General features: G+C 36.5%; 1 pseudogene; it reads right to left on the bottom strand.

Moving 5' to 3' along the window:
• Positions 1-11,735: 11,735 nt before the first annotated feature.
• The window catches only part of LOC143641042 (opioid growth factor receptor-like protein 1 pseudogene), a 109,758-nt pseudogene continuing 101,261 nt past the window's right edge, over positions 11,736-20,232 (bottom strand).

Raw genomic sequence — 20,232 nt, 5'->3', positions numbered from 1 at the left:
TTATCTGTTCATGGATGACAGAAAAAAACTGCCTAAAGGTTCCACACAAAACTTTCAGAACTAATTTAAAAATTCATCCAATTGTAGGATAAAAATAACTTGTGTTCCTACATGCTACCAATGAACAGTCCAAAAAAATTAAAGAAACAAATTGCATTAGACAAGCAACAACAAGAATGAAATAGAGACTGGGGTTGTGGCTCAGTGGTAGAGTGCTTGCCTAGGATGTGTAAGACCACGGATTTGACCATCAGGACCATATAAAAATAAATATACTAAAGGTATTGTGTACAGCCACAACTAAAATATTGAAAAAGAATAAAATATGAGACAAACTTACCAGAAAGGCAAAAGACTCAATTTTTCAAAGCTTCAGAGCATCAATGAAAGAAATGGAATGAAAATAAATAAGTAAAAGGTTTTGTGGAAAGCCACATTGAGTGACCACACCTTCCAGTCCTGATGCACCATAGAGATGTGAAAGATCACTGTAGTCTGGCACAGTGGCACCATAACTTGTGACTGGGTCTTTTCCCCTACTCAGAGAGCAAGGAGGTCCTCTTTGTGGGGTGTGCCCCTAGGTGGGAGCTACACTCACCTGTTCCCTTGTAGTCTTGCCCCTTCTGGTCTTTTTGAATAGAACTTTCAAAGAACAAGTGTCCCCTCAAAAAACGCTCACTTCTGAATATGTTCCCAATCCCTTGTCAGCCACTTGTGGCTTTCTCATGCTCTCCATTTTAGAGAGCCTGAGGCCAGAAGCCAGGGAAGCCTCCCTGAAGCTTGTGTAAAGGTAAATTGTGTCTGTGTTTTATTTTGTGTCCCTGCAAATTCACAAAAGTGGTCCTAGATCAGCTGCCCTGGATGGTCAGGGGCAGCAAGGTATCTTATGTTCAGGGGCTGAAAGACTTCATATTGATAATATTTCCATATAACCTATGCTGTTGTAAAGATTCAATGCAGTCCTTAGCAAAATCTCAATGGCATTTTATATATATATATATATATATATATATATATATATATATATATATATATATATGAAAAAACAACTTAAATTTACATGGAATCTCAAGAGATTCTGAATTGCCCAAGAAATCTAAAAATGGAAAAACTGAGAGATCTCACAAATTCTAACTTCAACACTTCACAATTCTACAGTAAAAAACTCTGGTACTAGCATGAAGAGCAACAGTTTCATTGGTCATGAAGACCAATGAAACACAACAGTGAGACAGAAAGAAACTGATGGGTATATGGAAACATGGTCTTCCACAATGGTGTCCAACTCCACTATGGGAAAAGGACAGGATCTTCAAAATATAGTATAAATAAAATTGATGTTCATATGCAAAGTATGAAGTGAGATTCTTATTTTACACCATATGTATAAAATAACACGAAATACAAGAAAGATTTAAATGAAGGCCTGAAGCTGCAAAAATTCTAAAGGAAATGGTAGCTTAATGACAGGAAGTGTATTCATGGCCTCTTGGATTCACATTAAAAGCACAGGCAAGAAAATCAAAAGAAGACAAATATGGCCACATGAAACATGTAAAAGTAAGGCTAAGGATGTAGCCCAGTGGTTAGTATGTGCTTAGCATGTATAAGAGCCTGGGTTTAAGCTCCAGAAAATACAAACACACACACACACACACACAAACTACTGATTCTATTTCTTTAGTTGAATTGTGATTTGTACATATATTGCTCCCCCTTTTAGGCCAAAGATTTTGGGTTTGACACAGGATAGTTACACAACATCAGGTGGAAGTGTCACTTCGCTATTGTTCTTATTTGAAGAACATCAGAAGATTTGTATGTGTGCCAGATTGACATACCTGTCACTCCTTTGGTTTAAAATAATGAGGTTGTTCTAAAACCTCTTCTGAGAAATAATTTCAGTTTCCTATATTATTACAAAGTAAACAATGTGTAATTTTTATAAAACTTCTAAGTTTTAGATATTTAAGATGACAGAGAATATTAGACAATATATTGGGGGATGGCTAATGCAATCTAGGAGCTAAACACAATTAGCTACATTAATTAGCCCTTCTGAGTGTGTTACAGGTGTCTGTGTTTGGTCCATGTGTGTTAGTACCTGGAGAAAAAACAAAGAGTGAACTAAAAGAGACAACATTTTGAGTAAAGAAATGATACTCTCTCTGGACTCATAGAATTTTAACCAGATGACAAAATAGCAAGAGAACCATGACCTCTAATATCCCAACAAATGAGACCATTAAAAGTAAGGGAAAAATGAGGACCTAAACTTGGTGCCTCATTCAGGGAGCAGAAATTAACCTAATCAGGTGAAAACACATCTGAAGCAAAAAGATGCTCAACTTATATCCAGGAACATCTTGGTATTATATTTGCTGTATCTTACATTTTCTTTGGTGTCATAAATGATAATGTTTATTTTAGTGGCCTACATCCTGTTTCTTCTACATAATGCTAGTGTGTTTTACTGATGATTTTATTTTTTGATATCTACTAGGAAGGGGAATTTGTATAAATCTGCCATAAGCTTAAAAAGTGTTATAGAAATTTAAGCCCAAACTATTTAGAAAGTCTTTTCTACTCTTCCAGACAAAGAAGCAGAAGATTATTTCTTGTACTTAAGAGACTGCCATAGTTTGGACTTGAGAGTCCCCTAAAGCCTGAGATGTTTTAGGATTTGTCCCCAGCATGGTGCTTTTGGGAAATGATGAATATTCAGAGTTAGAGCCTAGAGGAAAGTTGTTGGGTCATTGGGGGTGTGGTCTCAAAGGCAAGTGATTTTTGGTTTTATTTCATTCATTTATTTATATGAAGTACTGAGATTCCAACCAGTGACTCTTGCACACAGGCTAGGCAAGTGCTACCACAGATCCACAATCCAGGACAAAGGTGAGCGGGTTTTTTTCAAAACATGCTCTCACCATGAAGTGCAGCCTTTCTCCAGGCTGAAAAGCAGTGTGCCAAATTGACTGTGGAGTAAAATCTCCAAAACGGAGAGCCAATCTTTATAACTTGATTATCTCAGGTATTTGCTATACTGACAGAAAGCTGACAGACACAAGAATGAAAACTAATAATCCTGATTGAATAGTTGAACCATGATCTCTCTTATGAGGACAAAATATTCTTTACATATCTTTATTGGACCAGCCTGGCAAGGCTATGTCTTTTTAGAATAGTTGACTTCAGATTCAATTTAGTCTTGTGACTTTCATCAACCAATGAAACATATGTAGATTGTAATGTGTGTAATAATGAGAAAGATTTATCATCTATTAGGCATATTTCTTTTCTTTTTTAATTTAAATACAATTTTATTTTATTTATGAATCTAATGTAATGTTTGGAGTTATTTAAACCATGGCACTATTTAGACAAAGATGACCAATCAAGAAAACTTGTGTTGTATTTTAAAACCATATCATACAATTGAGTCTTTGAAAATATTTATTGAATTTCCAGAAATACACTTATTATAATTGCATCTGAGAATCCTTTTTTCAATTGAAATATACTTTCTGTATAACTTAGAGGAAAACACATTTCCTTATTGAAATGTTTCAAGAGGCTTGTTCTCTTCTCAGGCTCAAAAATGAAGAGTAAATCCTAGGGTCCACACCACATCCAGAATCATGGGAAGGCATTTGCTCTGGTGCTTGCATCATGTGCAGAAATGGATTTAGGGATTGTAAAATAAAACATGTGGGAAGCTGTTGGTTTTCCCTAGGCTCCAAAATAGAATAAACAGACCAAATCAACATGAAGTTCCATCCCAGTAGCTGAGCGATATGGATCTCAAATAGTTCTTAAGGCCATATGCTGCAGGCTGGATTGCCAGCCTGTGGTACCACTGGGAGGTAGTAGAAACATCAGAAGGCAACTTCAGGTAGAAACACTTTGGAGGGAATTAGGTCATTGGGATCAGGTACTTGAAGAGGATGTTGGGATTTTGATCTTTCTTCTCTGGTCTCTTTTCCTTCCTAGAGCCCATGATGTGGGAAGTTTTGTTACATCACATGCTCTCCACCATGATGTTCAGCTTTACCACAGGGCCAAAAAGATGAGACCAAGGGATCATAGACTGAAACCTCAAAAACTCCTTTGAAGTTGCTTAACTCAGGTATTTTGTCACAGCAATGGGAAGCTAACATTTAGTTTGGTTCATGTGGAAACTTTTAAATCACTTTAGCTGTAAACAAATTCTCTCTGTACATCACTTCTCTTTTCTGTCAATGCTGCATAATTATACTCTTGCCCACATTTCTTTGTATTTGTTCTGATTTTGAAGGCTAGCTGATTTACAAGTCATTCTTTTTAGTTTCTCAAATAAACTTATTTTGAATTAATCTCATCTAAGACATCTTCCAGCTTATTCAGGCATCAATTTATGGAAAGGGCCATGTCACAAGGAATTTTACTTCATGAAGTAGAGGAGGGCAGGGACTCACAATCCACTAGTCAACAATAATGAACTAGAGTGCTCTTGCACACACACCAAGGGAGGAGTGGCAGCCCCTGATCATTAGGGAGGCTTCACTAAACCCAAGGCAAAGACATTGTGCAGCACCAAAGATAGTACATGATCTAGTAGGGTTCATCCCAGGGATGCAAGGTTGATTCAACATATGGAAAACAATAAATGTAATTCATCACATCAACAGATCCAGAGATTAAATAAAACATATGATCATCTCAATAGATTCAGAGAAAGCATTTGGTAAAATACAGCATTCTTTCATGTTCAAAACACTAGAAAAATAGGGATATCAGGAACATACCTCAACATTGTAAAGGCTATCTATGCTAAGCCGCAGGCTAATATCATTCTAAATGTAGAAAAATTGTAAGTATTCCCTCTAAAAACTGGAACAATACAGGGATGTCCTGTTTCATCACATCAATTTAATATAGTTTTTGAACTCTAGCCACAGCAATCAGATAAACAAAAGAAATTAAAGGGATACAGATGGGAAAAGAAGAACTCAAAGTATCACTATTTGCAGACAATATGACTCTATTCCTAGAAGACCCAAAACATTCCACCAGAAATCTTCTAGAACAAACAAATAAATTCAGTAAAGTAGCTGGATATAAAATCAACACCTATATCAAAGGCATTTCTGTACATCGGTGACAAATACTCAGAAAGAGAAACTAGGAAAACCACCCCATTTACAATAGCCTCCAAGAAAATAAAATGTTTGGGAATAAACTTAATGAAAGAGGTGAAAGACCTACAGTAAAAAACTACAGCATGCTAAAATAAATAATTAGGTAAATAAATAGGTAGATAGATAGATAAAAATAACAAAAATCAAGAAGACTTTAGAAGATGGAAAAGATGCACCTTGTTCTTGGATAAGCAGAATTAATATTGTCAAAGTGACTGTACTACCAAAAGCACTATACAGATTCAATGCAATCCCAATCAAAATCCCAATGATATTTCTCATAGAAATAGAAAGGGCAATTGTAAAATTTATCAGGAAAAAAAAAGGAGACCCAGAATAGCCAAAGTAATTCTTAGCAAGAAGAGTGAAGCCAGTGGCTTTACTTTTCAAGACCTTAATCTATACTAAAGAGCAATTTTAACAAAAACAGCATGTTATTGGCAGCAATACAGACCTGTACACCATGGTACAGAATACAGGAAACAGAGACTTTCTCAGGTAACTACAGTTATCTAGTATTAGACAAAGGTGGCAATAAATGTACATTGGAGAAAAGATAGCCTCTTCAACAAATGGTCTTGGAAAAGTGGAAATCCACATGTAGCAAAATGAAATTAAACCTCTATCTCTCACCATGCACAAAAATCTACTCAAAGTGGATCAAGGACCTAGGAATTAAGCCTGAGACCTTGCACCCAAATCTCCATCATGCCGGATTAGGCCCCAACTTCATTAATTAGACTTCTATAGTGCAACAATTAAAACCAAGAATCAATAAATGGGATGGAATCAAACTCAAATGTGCTCCCTTATAAGTGGATGCTGACCCATAATGGGGGTGGGGGATGAGAAGAATGGAAGAACTTTGATTAGGCAAAATGGAGGGAGGGAAGGGGAAGAGGCTTGGGGGCAGGAAAAATGATAAAATGAGAAGCAGATCATTACCATAGGTACATGTATGACTGCACATATGGTGCAATGCTACTTAGTGTATGACAAGGGAAATGAAAAATTGTGTTCCATTTCTGTGCGGTAAATCAAAATGCATTCTTCTATCATATATACCTAATTGGAATAAGTAATTAAATAAATAATTAAAACTTCAAAGAACCCCATTTACCAAAAATAAATAAATAAAATAAAATAAACCAGAATTTACATGCAGCAACTGCAAACTGATGGGAATACCTGTGAAATTTTATATGGAAATTTGTTTTGAACACACCTTATGTGACCCAAACAATGACACACTTTGAAGACTGAACCCTTTATTCACCTGAAAATTCTACATATAACCGCTTGGGATCCTCTTACACAGGGGAGATCTTGGAATGGTCCCTGCCACCTTGAGCACACAAAGACCTTTCAGTAGAGGTCTGGGGTGACCAGGAAATAGCAGAGTGCCCTTGTCAGGAACCTGATGTATCAGGTCTGCCTGGTCTCATGGCTTCCTTATCCCTGTGAACCTTCTTTCCCTGGTACAGCTGGATGGAGCCCCTCAGAGACATCAGGCAGTGTAAGAATCTTTTGTTTGTTACCAGACACAAACTCCTGACTCCTGTCCTGTGTGGAGTGTCCACTGCCCTGCTAGGGATTCAGTCCCCAACTCCAGCCAGAAACCCTACTTGGCCTTTGCCTGGCAGTGGGGAAATCCCACCTGAAAGTTGTCAAGGTATATCCCATTGCACCTCACTAGGTTGAAGCCCAATTTCTCCTCCAGAAGCAGAACAGTGCCAGCTTCTACCAATTAAGGCTTCCTCCCTGATTTAGTAGGAGGTCACCAGAGAGTGCCTGGCATCCAAAACAACAAACAAACAAACAACACAGTACAGGACTTGACAGGCAAGAAATGCAACCTGGTACTGGGCACTTCAGCATCTCAGTTTTCAGCCTCAAGAGGTGGCAGGGAACCAGGGGTCACCAAGTTAATCCCCACTGCAAGTGGATGACTTTGCAGAGGCCATGAAACCCAGCTCTCCACCCCAGCCTCTCACTGGCCAGAAACGTTTTCCAGGTTGGACACTGAAGGCAGAGTCCAGAGAGGTCCCCCTGTGAGCTTGCAGATGCCTTTTGACAAAACTCTACCTGGACTCACAGAGATCTGCTGATGGAAACCAGGCCTTTGCTTATCACTGCCCCCAACACATAAACCCCACCCTGGCAGACACTGGCCTGCAAAACCCACCTGTGCAATAGAACATACACATTACTGACATAACAGGAAAATAGTGTATGACGAGGGAAATGAAAATTTGTGTTTCATTTCTGTACAGTAAATCAAAATGCATTCTGCTGTCGTATATACCTAATTGGAATAAATAAATAAATAAATTTAAAAAAACTACAAAGAACCCCATTTACCAAAAATAAATAAATAAAATTAAATAAACCAAAATTTACATGGAGTAACTGCAAATTGATGGGAATACCTGTGAAATTTTACACTTGCTCTATCCTTGAAAGTTCCCAGGCATTTTTGAACAAATCTATGGCAGTACATTTGATACATTTCATAAATATATTATTGAAAAAATTTCAACTTCCCAAAAATGACTCAAGGAGAAACACTGGGATTTATTGACAAATATAGAATCAGTCATAAAAAAAAAATCTTCCTCTAAAGGACAGGTCAGACTCAGTTACTAAAAAATGCAAACATTTTATAAAGGTATACATGTAAATCTGCATGAGATTTTAGAGAATAGCAAGAGAGATGACATACCTAATTCATACTAAAGTTATATTATGACCCAACCTCTTGAAGATAGTTTTTGCAAAAACCTGAATATGAGGAAATTTCTGAAAATAGCTGCAAAAATTATAATTGAAGTATTAGGGACCTTATTGTAGAAAAACATAAATACGATACATGTATGATGCCCTATAGGCTTTCTTTGAGAACAACCTAGGCAGATCACTATATGACTGGGTTATAATCTTGCAATCAATGAAAACAGCATTTGAAAGTTCAAAAACTACAGAAAGAAAAGGCATAAATAAATTCAGTTAATGACTAGGGTTGAGGTTCAGTGGGAGAGTGCTTGCCTAACATGGAAGAGGCACTGTGTTTGATTCTCAGAACTGCATATAAATCACTAAAATAAAGGTCCATTGACAACTAAAAAACATTTAAAATAAATAAATAAATAAGTTAGCTAGTTATTTAAACAAAAACCCAGTTGAATTTTATCCTAATATTGGAGAAAAAATCCTTTTGTCCAAGTCTAAATGCAACTTTCAAAAATTTAGGGCAGGGGCTGGGGTTGTGGCTCAGAGGTAGAGTGCTCACATACCATAAGTGAGAAACTGGGTTCTATCCTCAGCAACACATACAAATAAAATAAAAACATTACATCCAATTATAACTACAAAAATAAATATTTAAAAATATTTAGGGCATATAAATCTAGTCCATTTTTTGTGTTTTTTTTTTACTGGGTGAATGCATTGTGTAAATTCAAGAATAATTAATATCATTTAAGTATTCTTTCATTTTCAGAATTATCATATTATAAAGCTAATTTTGAAAATTGATATTCCACTGTACAGTAAATCCTAGAAGATTCTCAAAATAACAGCACTAGTCTGTCGTTTTTAACTGTGCTGTGCTGATACCTTAGATATTAAACATCCCTTAAAGCTACAAGTGGTAAAGTTTTAGTTCCCACTGTGATGCTGCTGGGACATATTGGGTCATTTAAGAGGTGAATCTTATGGGGAGAATTTTGGGTCATTGGAGGCAGATCTTCAAGGGGATTATGGGACCCTGGCCCCTCCCTCTTTCTCCCTATGTGTTCCTGGTCGTATACAGTTTTACTCTACCCTGATGAATTGTCTCCCTTCAGGCCCAACTGACCATGAACTGAAACCTCCAAAACCATGAACCAAGCCTGGCCTGGTCAACCACACCCATAATCCCAGCAACTCACAAGGCTGAGGCAGGAATACCACAAGTTCAAGGTCAGCCTTAGCAACTTAGTGAGAACATGTCTCAAAGAATAAAAATACCTAGGAAAGTAGCTCAGTGCCAAAAATCGCTGGATTTAATCCCCAGAAAACTTTTCTTTAAAAAGTCGAAATATGGCTTGTCAGAGGTATTAATTATAGTGGTGGAGAGCTAACACAGCTGGCTGGATTACTTTATATTAAACTTCTTATCTGGGTGTTCTGTGTTCTGTAAGAAATGATCATCATTTTCCTATGGAAACATCGAGTAGCAGAGTTGATATACATCTGCAACTTCAATAAACATTCCACGTGACTACCTACAGTGATTGTGTAAATAACAAATTTCCCCTGTTGGAGAGTTGCTATTTCCCCACCTGTTCGCAATCTCAGTATAAGAAGGAAGATATTTTCAAAATGAGATTTTTATGTTACACAACTTGGAAATTCATATAAAATATGCTTTATTGTGTAATTTAATAAATATAGTATTTTGAACTTGCAAAATCTAATAAATATGAGACTCATGACAAACATAGCATATCAGATTATTCACAATGGTTATGATGGGGTGGGCAAAGTACAATAAACACAAGTACAAGCTTTTTCTAAAAGTCCTAGTGTTACTAAATGATCATAACCAGTATACACCGTTTTGTAATTAAATATTGTTAAAATAAAATGGGAAGTGCTACCAAAGAGAACTCTAGCCTTGGCCTGCTTCCACAAAAAACACCCCAGGAGTCAACTGGAAATACAAAAGTTGCAGTTCCTCTCTTCCATTGGCACTGTGTGCATTGTGCCCCCTAGTGGTTTGAGAGATATAGCCTGCAGAGCTGTTTTTGCAGGAGCTGTGGAAGAAACAGGAAACTCTCTGGAATACTTTAAATTGTTTTGAGTCTTAAAGACCAAAATTATGAGAATGGTTCTAAGTGGGAGGTTCCCAGGTACCCCAAACTTTGAAGATTTGTCTCAAAAACTCAGATCGGCAATATCTAAATGCTCACCTGGGCATGCTCAGATATCATTGACCCACATGCCAGGTGACTGTCAAAATACAATGGAATCCCAACAAGGACTCTTATCCAAGTGAAGAAGCCTTTAGGGGTTCTTGAGATTTCAGTAGTTGGAGCTGCAGCTTCAGTGGAAGCACTGCCTTTGGTGGGGAAAACTCAGGTAGTGCTGTGCCTTTTAGGTGGATGGTGGTGTCTATTTAAATAGTAGAGAAAGATGCTTCCAAGAATATGAATTGGAAATGGAATGACACTGTAATAGGCATATGCCTGCCACAGTATAGTAGGAAGGCATATTCCTGCCACATATGCCTGAGTATACTCACTATGAGCCCTAAGTGGAATAGCTTACTGCTGGGGAAGATTTTTAAAGGCAAAATTAAAAAGAAGAACAAAAGAAACTTCAAAACAATATGTCTTGGCAACAATGGTTAATCACAAGGATTATGGGAGTTCAAAGCTAATTAGACAGTTGATGGACAGACCTCCTTGCAGAAGTCTGTTCCTAGAAGGCTGCATTCTGGCAGAATGTTGTGAACTTTTGTCAGGCAATCCTGGATGAGATGCCTGTCTTCATAATGTCCTAGCTTGTCTATTTGCTGTGCTTTGTTGTTGTTGTTGTTGTTGTTGTTAGATTTGTCATAGAAACAAATCATTGATATCAATGATGCTGAAAACTTTTTGAGAGTCCAGGCTGTCCTGCAAAGCTATTCTGTGTCCTGAAGATACTGTGATGGTCCGTGGATGAGAACAGCAGCCTGAAGAACCCTCCATACACTGGCACCTTAAAGGATATTACCTCCAAGTGGAAAAAAAAATATTTGAGGCAGGGCTATGCAAGAAGTGTCTACTAAAAGCACATGTTCGTTTAGATTTGGCAAGTGCTCTCTTTGTGTCTGTTTCTGTCAAGGGCCTACATAAGTCCAACCTTCTCCAGAGTACTAGAAGATGCACAGTAATGGATTGACTACTGGTGGGTACTGCTGCCCCACCAGAAGACACTGACAGATCAGTAAGCTGTGTGTGTGTGTGTGTGTGTGTGTGTGTGTGTGTGTGTTCACTGAACTGGTATTGGGGTTGTAAAAAGGATTCAGGTTTTGTTTTGTTTTCTTTTAAGTTTTTTTTTACCTGTGGTGGTTGTTGTTTTTTTCAGAGTTCCTGAACTCAACATGTTTCTATGAAGATTTGAGATAGTCCTTTGCCCTGAGCCAGTATGGATGATTACAGAAAAATTATGACTATAGCTATCTAAATTTTAATGGTATGTTCTCCAATTATAATTTTGGCCCAGTCAAAGCCCTCTTCAGACCACTCATCTCGAAGATTCTGGTTTGGGGATCTGGGCTGCTCTTTATCACCTTGCTTTCCATCTTGCCCTAAAGGCGCTGGCACAGAACTGGCCTCCATTTGTGGAGAAGATACACTACATCTGAGCAATTAAATCCTCTCCATTTGTTTGACAACCTGCATCTTGTTCTTGTAGAAGGGAGGGTACCTGCTGCCCTAAGTCCTCATGCTGCTGGTAGATTAGTAATTGGTCCTGAATTATCAGCTTCTCTTGGTAGTTTTGGGACTGTTGCCACTGTAAAATAGAATATCTCTAGTCATTCATCTGGTGTCCTTCAGAGAGACCATAGAGCTCCTGGTCCTGCTGCTGCTGTGTCATTCCCTGCACACTATCAACAAAGGGCAAAGGCAAAAGCCTACTCTGCTGGCTATCTTCTGTTGTGAATGTGGCCTTAGAGATGGCTGTGCTGATGCTAGAAGAAGGTCCACTTTCTGTGGCCCCTTGACCCAGAGAAGCACAACTTGGTTCCTTTCTCATGCTTGGGAATACCCAGTCACATGAGCCATCCACTTCACTAGGACCTCCCCATGTCTTCATAGCAAGGTAGCCAGGTCTGTATAGTGGAGCCTGCTGGGGGTGAGAGAGCTGTGCAGTGGTGCTGTTGTCAAATTGCCTCTGGGCATCCAGGTGGTGGAAAACCTGATGACATTGGACAAGGGACTCCTGTTGTTTCCTGGCATCAAATAATCTCTTTTTCTCTCTAGCTGGTAGTCTGGAACTTTTGTTTTGATACCAATTCTAAAAAGAAAGACAAATTATTTTCAATCAAATATTTTATAGGTAACCTTAGTTTCAGTAATACCATTGATTTGCTTCTTGATCTGCAGTAGACACAAAAAAGAAAATCCTTCCTGGACTCTCCATATATTGGAGGTTGTGAATGGTGCCCAATTCCAAATTCCAAACTGACCCCATAGTGTGTAGCATCCCTTCTGTTCTTTCCAGAGAAGCAGCTCACCTGCCTTTTGCCAGGTCGCCATCATTTCGAATCATGTCTAAAATTTTTTGCATCCAGGTTGTACCTGAAAAACATCAGAAATATTCTCTAATTGTTAGGAAACTGGCTTTTCATCTGAAATAAATGTATATTCTGGAGAAAGGCAGTAACATGAGAATACTTTGAGATTAGATTAATGCTGCAGAGACAGAAAGGGAGCTTTTCTCCCTTCCCTGAGATAGGAGGTGGTCACAGAATCGCCTGTCGTATGATCTAGAGCACCTATTCCAAACTTTTTATGAAAAATTTTAATCATACAGAAAACTTGGTAAAATAATATAAAAAAAAACATACAAATACTTCAAGTTTTAAAAACATTTTGCTCTGTTGGCTTTGCCTATTTCTATCATCTTTATAATCTGTCTCAAATCAATCACTTACCTATCTAATCTAATCTAATCTATCATCCGTCATCGGACAAACTGATCTGCTTCAGAGTAAGCCTCTGATAATGCTTCATGTCTAAGGACACAACATGCATCTCTCAAAATGACATTCTTCTACCAGTTTCCTACATGTTTCTCATCGCATCTATTTTACAATGATTCCTTAACATCATAAAGAACTCTGTCTACATTAAATTCTTTCCAGTTACCTCCTAATACCATTTATAGCTTTTTTTCCAATTAAATTTCATGGACTACCTTAGTTTTGTCTCTCAGTCTCTAATCAACCTCTCATTTCTTCATGATGTAGATTTTTAATCAGTTAGCTAGCTATCTTGTAGTTAGCCCTTTATAATACAGAACTGTCTGATCATTTTCTCATAATATGTTTAACCTATTCCTCACTTCCCTTGGTCTTCTGTAAACTGGAATTTAAGTCTTCATTTGGTTAAGTTAAAACATTTTTTGGCAAGAAGACAGGAGATGCTTTATACTTTCTTTCATTATGCCAAGAGGTACCTTATGTCAAATTTGCTCACTCTTAGGATACTACTTTTGATCATTCCGTTAAGTATGTGGCCACCAGATATTGCTTGTAAAAAGACATATTTTCATTTGCTATTAGAAATTAAATAGTATAGTGACATTTTGGTACCACATGACTAGCCAGATTTCCTCTGATTTTATCTAATCATTGTAGGATGCATTGATGATCCTGCCTGAAATAATTTCCATTATGGGTTTCAAATTGTTAATATTCTAATCTCATCATCTCTTCTTCTTTTTTTTCCTTATTTATTTATTTATTTTATATTTAATTGATTTTATTTTTTTAAGTACATGACAGTGGAATGCATTACAATTCTTATTACAAATATAGAACACATTTTTTCATATCTTTGTATATATAGTATGTTCATGCCAATTCATTACTTTATACATATACTTTGTTTATTTTTTTTGCATTACAATTCTTGTTACACAAATATACTACAATTTTTCATATCTCTGTTTGTATATAAAGTAGGTTGACACCCAATTTGTGTCTTCATACATGTAGTTTGAATAATGATCTCATCATTTCATCTGTGAAGTAGATCTTATATAAAGAAAAATGAGCCAATACTGTAACTACAGGGGATTTAATTCCATGAGACTAACAATTATAAACCAGGTAAAATGACAATATCTATCATAACAATAATTATTATCAGAGATAAAGATAAATATTTTTATCCATTTCAATTATTTAAACAATCCCAAATATGTATGTTCCGAATAACAGAAGTTCCAAATACATAAGACAAAAATTATAAAAAATAAAGAAGTGGAGAAATCCACAATATTAATTAAATTTTTCAACAACTTTCACTCAGTAATTGATAGGACCAGTAGATCAAAAATCAGTAAGGACAAAAAAGATCTTAACAATTTGTCAACCAATGTGAATTAATAACAGTTTCAGAGAACTATACCCACTATCACCAAAATCTGCATTGTTTTCAGTGTACATGAAATATTTTGGGGGGTACCAGGGATTGAACTCAGGGGCACTTTACCACTGAGACACATCCCCAGCCCTTTTTTGTATTTCATTTAGAGACAGGGTTTCACTGAGTTGCTTAGTGCCTTGCTTTTGCTGAGGCTGGCTTTGAACTCACAATCTACCTCCCCAGCTGCTGGTATTACAGGCATGTGCCACTGAACCCAGTTAAACATTTGCAAAAACAAAGATGATAAGATAGATTCTAAAACGAATCCTCAAATAAATATAAAATGATTGAAATTATACAAAACATGTTTTTTGGCCTTGCAGTTGCAGTGTTGAGTTACCTACTTTTTGATATTTGCCTCTCTTCATTTTTAAGCCAATAATCTGCATCAAACCTTTATTATGCTTCATATCTTTCTGAATTTTTGATCTATTCCATCTCTCTGACTTTCTCTTCTGTTTGTAAGAGCTCCAGTAATTTCATTAGGCCCACTCAGCTAGTCCAAGATAATCACCCTACCTCAAGGTAAGCCAATCAGTAACTTTTATTATAGCTGTGCAAACTTTGGCTCTTGAACTTAGTGACTGAGTTCCTTGACATGACTTCCTTAAATTCCCTGTTACTACACCAACTTCAGAAAATGTCTTAATACTGAAGACTTGGGCAAATGTTGCCCAATATTGCCAAACAGTGGTTTTTATTTTATTTCTTTCAGTTTCCTAGTTGATTGTGATTGGAGTACAAATCCAATCCAATCCCTCATCATATTCTACTAATTAGGGACATTATTCTTTTGAATATTCAAGATTCTTCTGATGTGATCCCATTAATTTTGAGTATTTATTTGCTTTCTAATATACACAGTGTCCTAGATTTGCCCTGTATAGTCTCTCTCCAGGACAGGGAGTCACACTGGGGACTGGGATTATAATTCCCCAAAGAGCCCTGACACTTTTTGGTAAATTACAGTGTTAGAAACCAAGATCAAGGCACTAGTTTCTCTTCATTTCAAGGTGGAAAGTAATTTTTTTCCCTCTGCAAATATGGTATGTGCAATGTGTCCTCCTAATGGAAGCAGGACAAAGTGTCAGTTTTTCTTTGACACATGCCAGGCTCATTAAAACCTATACATTTCAGGATATGTGATGTGTTTCAATAAATTGTATTTGTACACATTGGTACTCAAAGTATCCCATCTTTAGCAGTAGGAATCTGTTAAGTTGGCTCTGAGTGCTTTAGTCCTGATCTGAATTGTTAACAGCTTCCTTGTTGTGTGTTATGACAAGAGGTTTTAGGATCTTTTTCACTTTGAAATCTGTCACACCTCCAAATTGCCCTAGCTTCTTTTTGTGGAGAATGAATACGAATATGGAGCCTCGTCTGTGTAACAGTCATTCTAATTGAACATGGCCTGGTCATTGGTTTCCAGACCTTTTCACTGGTCATGTTAAGAATATGCAGATTTTTGAGGAGAGAATACTTAATGAGTTCACATATGAGATTTCCATTTTAAATTTAGATCTCCAGGGGCTGGGGATGTTGCTCAAGTGGTATCACGTTTGCCTAAAACGTGTGAGGCACTGGGTTCAATTCTCAGCACCACGTAAAAATTAAAAAAAAAAAATAAATATATTGTGTCTACCTAAAACTAATAAATATATAAATAAATATTTTAAAAATAAATAAATAAATTTAGGTCTCCAGGCTTTCACTTAATCACTTAAACTTTTATTTGTATTATCTTACCTTCATGCCAAAAGCCCTGAATCTGGAAAACTTTATTTAAAAATCAGTGTAATTTTGCTTAAAGACAGTCATGAAAATCCTAGATAAGATTCATGTAGTAATGGTTTAATATCTGAAAAACCTTTCAAAATAATTAATGCTAATTATAAATTAAATAAATCTATATGATGAAAATTAATATCCTCACTTAATATCTCTTTATTAGCATGACAGTACCAAAAACAATAATAGCAAAACTTATCAAAAACTACATAATAATTAGTATTTAAGAACTTGCTGATAAATTCCAAGTTATAATAGCCCATAAATCTACTGAGAGTGGGATTTTATAAATGTTATGTTTTCGTCTATCACCAGATAACATACATTTTTGTTAAATATTTGAATGGCACTGGGCCTCTGCCACTTGAAGATTATAGTTTTTGTTTACAGCCAGCCAGATCTGGATTAAAATATCAGGTTGACTTCATTTAGCTCTTCATCTGTAAGCTTACTTCTCCCATTTCCTTTTGAATCTTTTTTAGTCTCATCTCTCTTCATGCAAGCAGATGCTCATCTGTTATTGCATGCTCTCTACCTTTTTATTAAAACTCTTAGCTTATTAATCATAGTTTTTTTTTTAATTTCTAGTCTGATAACACCAAACTTTTGTATATCTGAGTCTTGTTCAGTTTTTTAGCATGCATGTAATTTTTTTGAAATATGTGTTGATGTTTTAAGCATGAAGAACTGAATAGGCTTGTATTATTAAGTGTTATCTTTATCTGGCTAGACGGTAGACTGTGTTTCTAGATTGCTGTGCCTCTGAGTATCAACGTCTACAATTTTCTGTAGTGTTTTTATTTATGTCTTCCTTTTTGTCTTTGAGTTTCCCTATAAATGTCTCTAAAAACACATTTTGAATTAGCATACAACGTGGGACAAAAGGAGAGACATAAAAAATAATTCACAGACATTATATTGAGAGCATGGAAGTCAACAGGAAACTTTTGAAATATCATATGCAAAGTGATTGAGAGAAAATATCAAGAAACCAGAGAAATTGAAGATACAACAAAAAATGTGTAGAGCCTGCTGTCTTCTTGCAATTGCAAATATTTTTTCTAGCTCCTCCTTTTACTGAGGATGTAAATCTCTTGAGAGTGCTGGCAAAATGTAGGGGTTTTAGTTACCACCCCTAGATTACTTAGCATAAGGTCTCTTCTTTTGTGTCCATGTAGTCAACAAAACCCAAATCTTCATCTTTGCTAATTAAAAGAAGTCTGCAGGAGGTTGTTGGGAAATATACTAATAAATGCTTCTTTATTAATATATTAAATAAGGAGATTTAGTGGCAGATCTATGAAATCTGATTCACATTGACCCTAACAGAACCTGACTTTTAACTGTCTCCCCAGGATCTGCGTTAAAACTGGAGAAGCACCTCTGTACATGACCCAGACAAGCAGCAACTTTGAGTCCCCACCTATCCCCCATACCCATCCACCTCCAAGGCAGGGTCAGAAGCAGCCAAAAACATCTTAGATTTCAATTCTTTCTTTGTTACCAATAATAAGGGATTTCCATTTCTTTTTCCTATTGAGCTTAGCCATTCATTTAAAGAGATACTTATTAGATATTTCCAGAATTTCTGGGTGTTGCAGTGGAAACTTGTGTAGATCACTTAGATTGCCAAATAAGGGAAGCCAGAGCTCCACCTTTCTTTTTCTTGAGGATTTATTTCCTATCATTTTCTACCTACTTACTGAGCATCTATACTTTGCCAGTACTGTGTTAAAGTCTGAGAATAAACTGTATCAGTTCCTTTAGAACTAGAAAAGGAAAGGGTTGCTGCAAGAATGGAACAATAAAGAAGGAAGTGGAAGCCGAAGATCTGCTCTTACTGTGTATGTTACCCTTTCTCAAGGTAAGAGGATAAAGGTACTGGAGAATTCTTAAAAAAAAAAAAAAGTGTCATACTGCCACCTAGGGGCCTTTTGGGGAAAGAGCGAAGGCCACAAACTGCAATGCATGAAGAGAGTGTGAGGCTGGCAAATTTGACTTTGCGTTTCTCTACTTTAACCCAACAAGTTAGTGATCAGGACATCATATGCCAACAATATTTGCTCTGTCAAAGTAGCTTAAGGAGACAGGACACTCCAAACCCTGACCCTTGAAAACTGGTTAAAATATATGCACCAGCATTCTACCAGTGCTCCCACAGCTCTGGAGTAAGTCAAGTTGGCTTAGAACCAAAAATATTTAGACAGAATGCTTCTCCTTGGGAGAGGAGTAAAAGCAGTACTGCTCTTAAGTACTGTATTAATAGCAAGACTGCTGTTAAGTACAATCTTTGGTCAGAAATAAAGATTAAAGAATGTGTTTGATCTCTCCTTGGTGTCAAAAAACTTCATGTCATTCAATGAAAATAATTAAAACAAGAACTATCTTAGAAAAGGGTCTTAATTCTACTGCTTTGGGTGCTCGAGATGGAACACAGAGCTTTATGAATGTTAAGCATGAGCACTAACACTGAGCTACACTCAATCCTGATTGTAATTCTGGAAATTTCTAAGACAAAGGTTCTTCATTTTTTTTGTATGCCATGGAACCCATTTTTAGTGTAGAGTCTAAGTTTACTTTATCAAATTAATATTTTAAATGCATAATGTAAAACATATGAAATCTCCAAGAAAGGTTAACTGAAATATAATTATTAAAGTATTACAAAAACAAATGTGAACCTAATACTCTTAAATGCTTCTTTATTAGTATATTAAATAAGAAGATTTAGTGGCAGATCTATGAAAACTACCATAATTTAGAAGCAGTCATGAACCTACATGGTATTTTATAACTGTCACAGGAGAAGATGCGTGCATGCTTTCTTTGGGAGACTAAGTAAAGAAGTAATTTTTTCCTGTCCATTCTTATACATTGCACTGAGTTTTATTCTTGGTCCTCTAAGACGAATAAGGAGTATAAATTTTTTTAAAAGAGAGCACTAAAATTATATATATATATATATATATATATATATATATATATATATATACACACACACACACACACACATACACATACATATATATATATCAAAAGAGTATATATATGTATACATATGTATACATACACATATATGTATATATCATGTCAGAAATAAATGTTGAGAGGCAATTAAAGCCAATTTGAGGGCACATCTACTGCAGGTGGCAATTCTTGAGCTAGTAAAAGGGAGCAGGAGCTACCAGGTCTCAAAAGGGGAGGAAGTCCTAATTAACCTTTTCTTTCTGTGTCTCAATTCCCAGTTAGCAGTTTTAAGATGTCCAGTGCTCTGGTATCCACTGGTACATTAAGAGAGCTCCAGAATTGCAGCTGAGGCAGTGGCCCTTGATGGAAACTCTGCATTATCCTGATAACTGAAAATCTGGAGTGTGCCACCAATTTCATTGGAGATATGCTGTTGGGATGATTGTGGCACATAGGGATTTTCTGACACAGAGAAGTTGTTTCCTTCGTGACCCCAGGAACTTACCTCTTTCCTGTATCAACTATGTATGTGAGCAGCTGTCAACTCATTAGGCAAAAAGAAAAAAGAAGAAAAAACTGGCTAGAAAATTTGATGAATCGGTGTGTCAAGTAGACAGCTGTGGCTTATATTTACTTTACTGTAAGTACTTGGTTCTATTAAAAGGACTCCAATAAAATATTTTAAAGAAAAGTAATGGTAGCGAACCTTTCAAGCAAATGTGAGTACAAGATTAGGGTAGTACAGGGGACATGACAAAACTGTTTTGGAAGGCCTTTGATGCAGGGGCCAGCAGGACAAGCTGACAGGCAAGGGGCATTCCTGGATGATAGGAAGGTGTCTTGCTCTGCGGAGAGTGACTGGGAGTCCTAGGCCTAAAGGGGAAGCTATTGGAGTTGCAGTGAAAGTTCCTTAGGAATCAGCAATAAATAAATAAATAAATAAATAAATAAATAAATAAATAAATAAATAAATAAAAGGCTTAAGGAAAGAGAGAGGAGTTGCTAGAGGAGAGAGATGGATGAATGGTGGAGATCAGCAGCAAGAGGTGAGGATTAACTTTATTTCCCTCTAGGAATAGAAGGATGCCAACATGCCTAAGCCACCTCTTCAGATTGAG

Source organism: Callospermophilus lateralis, unplaced genomic scaffold (assembly GCF_048772815.1).
Source record: "Callospermophilus lateralis isolate mCalLat2 unplaced genomic scaffold, mCalLat2.hap1 Scaffold_83, whole genome shotgun sequence".
NCBI lineage: Eukaryota > Metazoa > Chordata > Mammalia > Rodentia > Sciuridae > Callospermophilus > Callospermophilus lateralis.
This window is presented reverse-complemented; position numbering and strand designations above follow the sequence as displayed.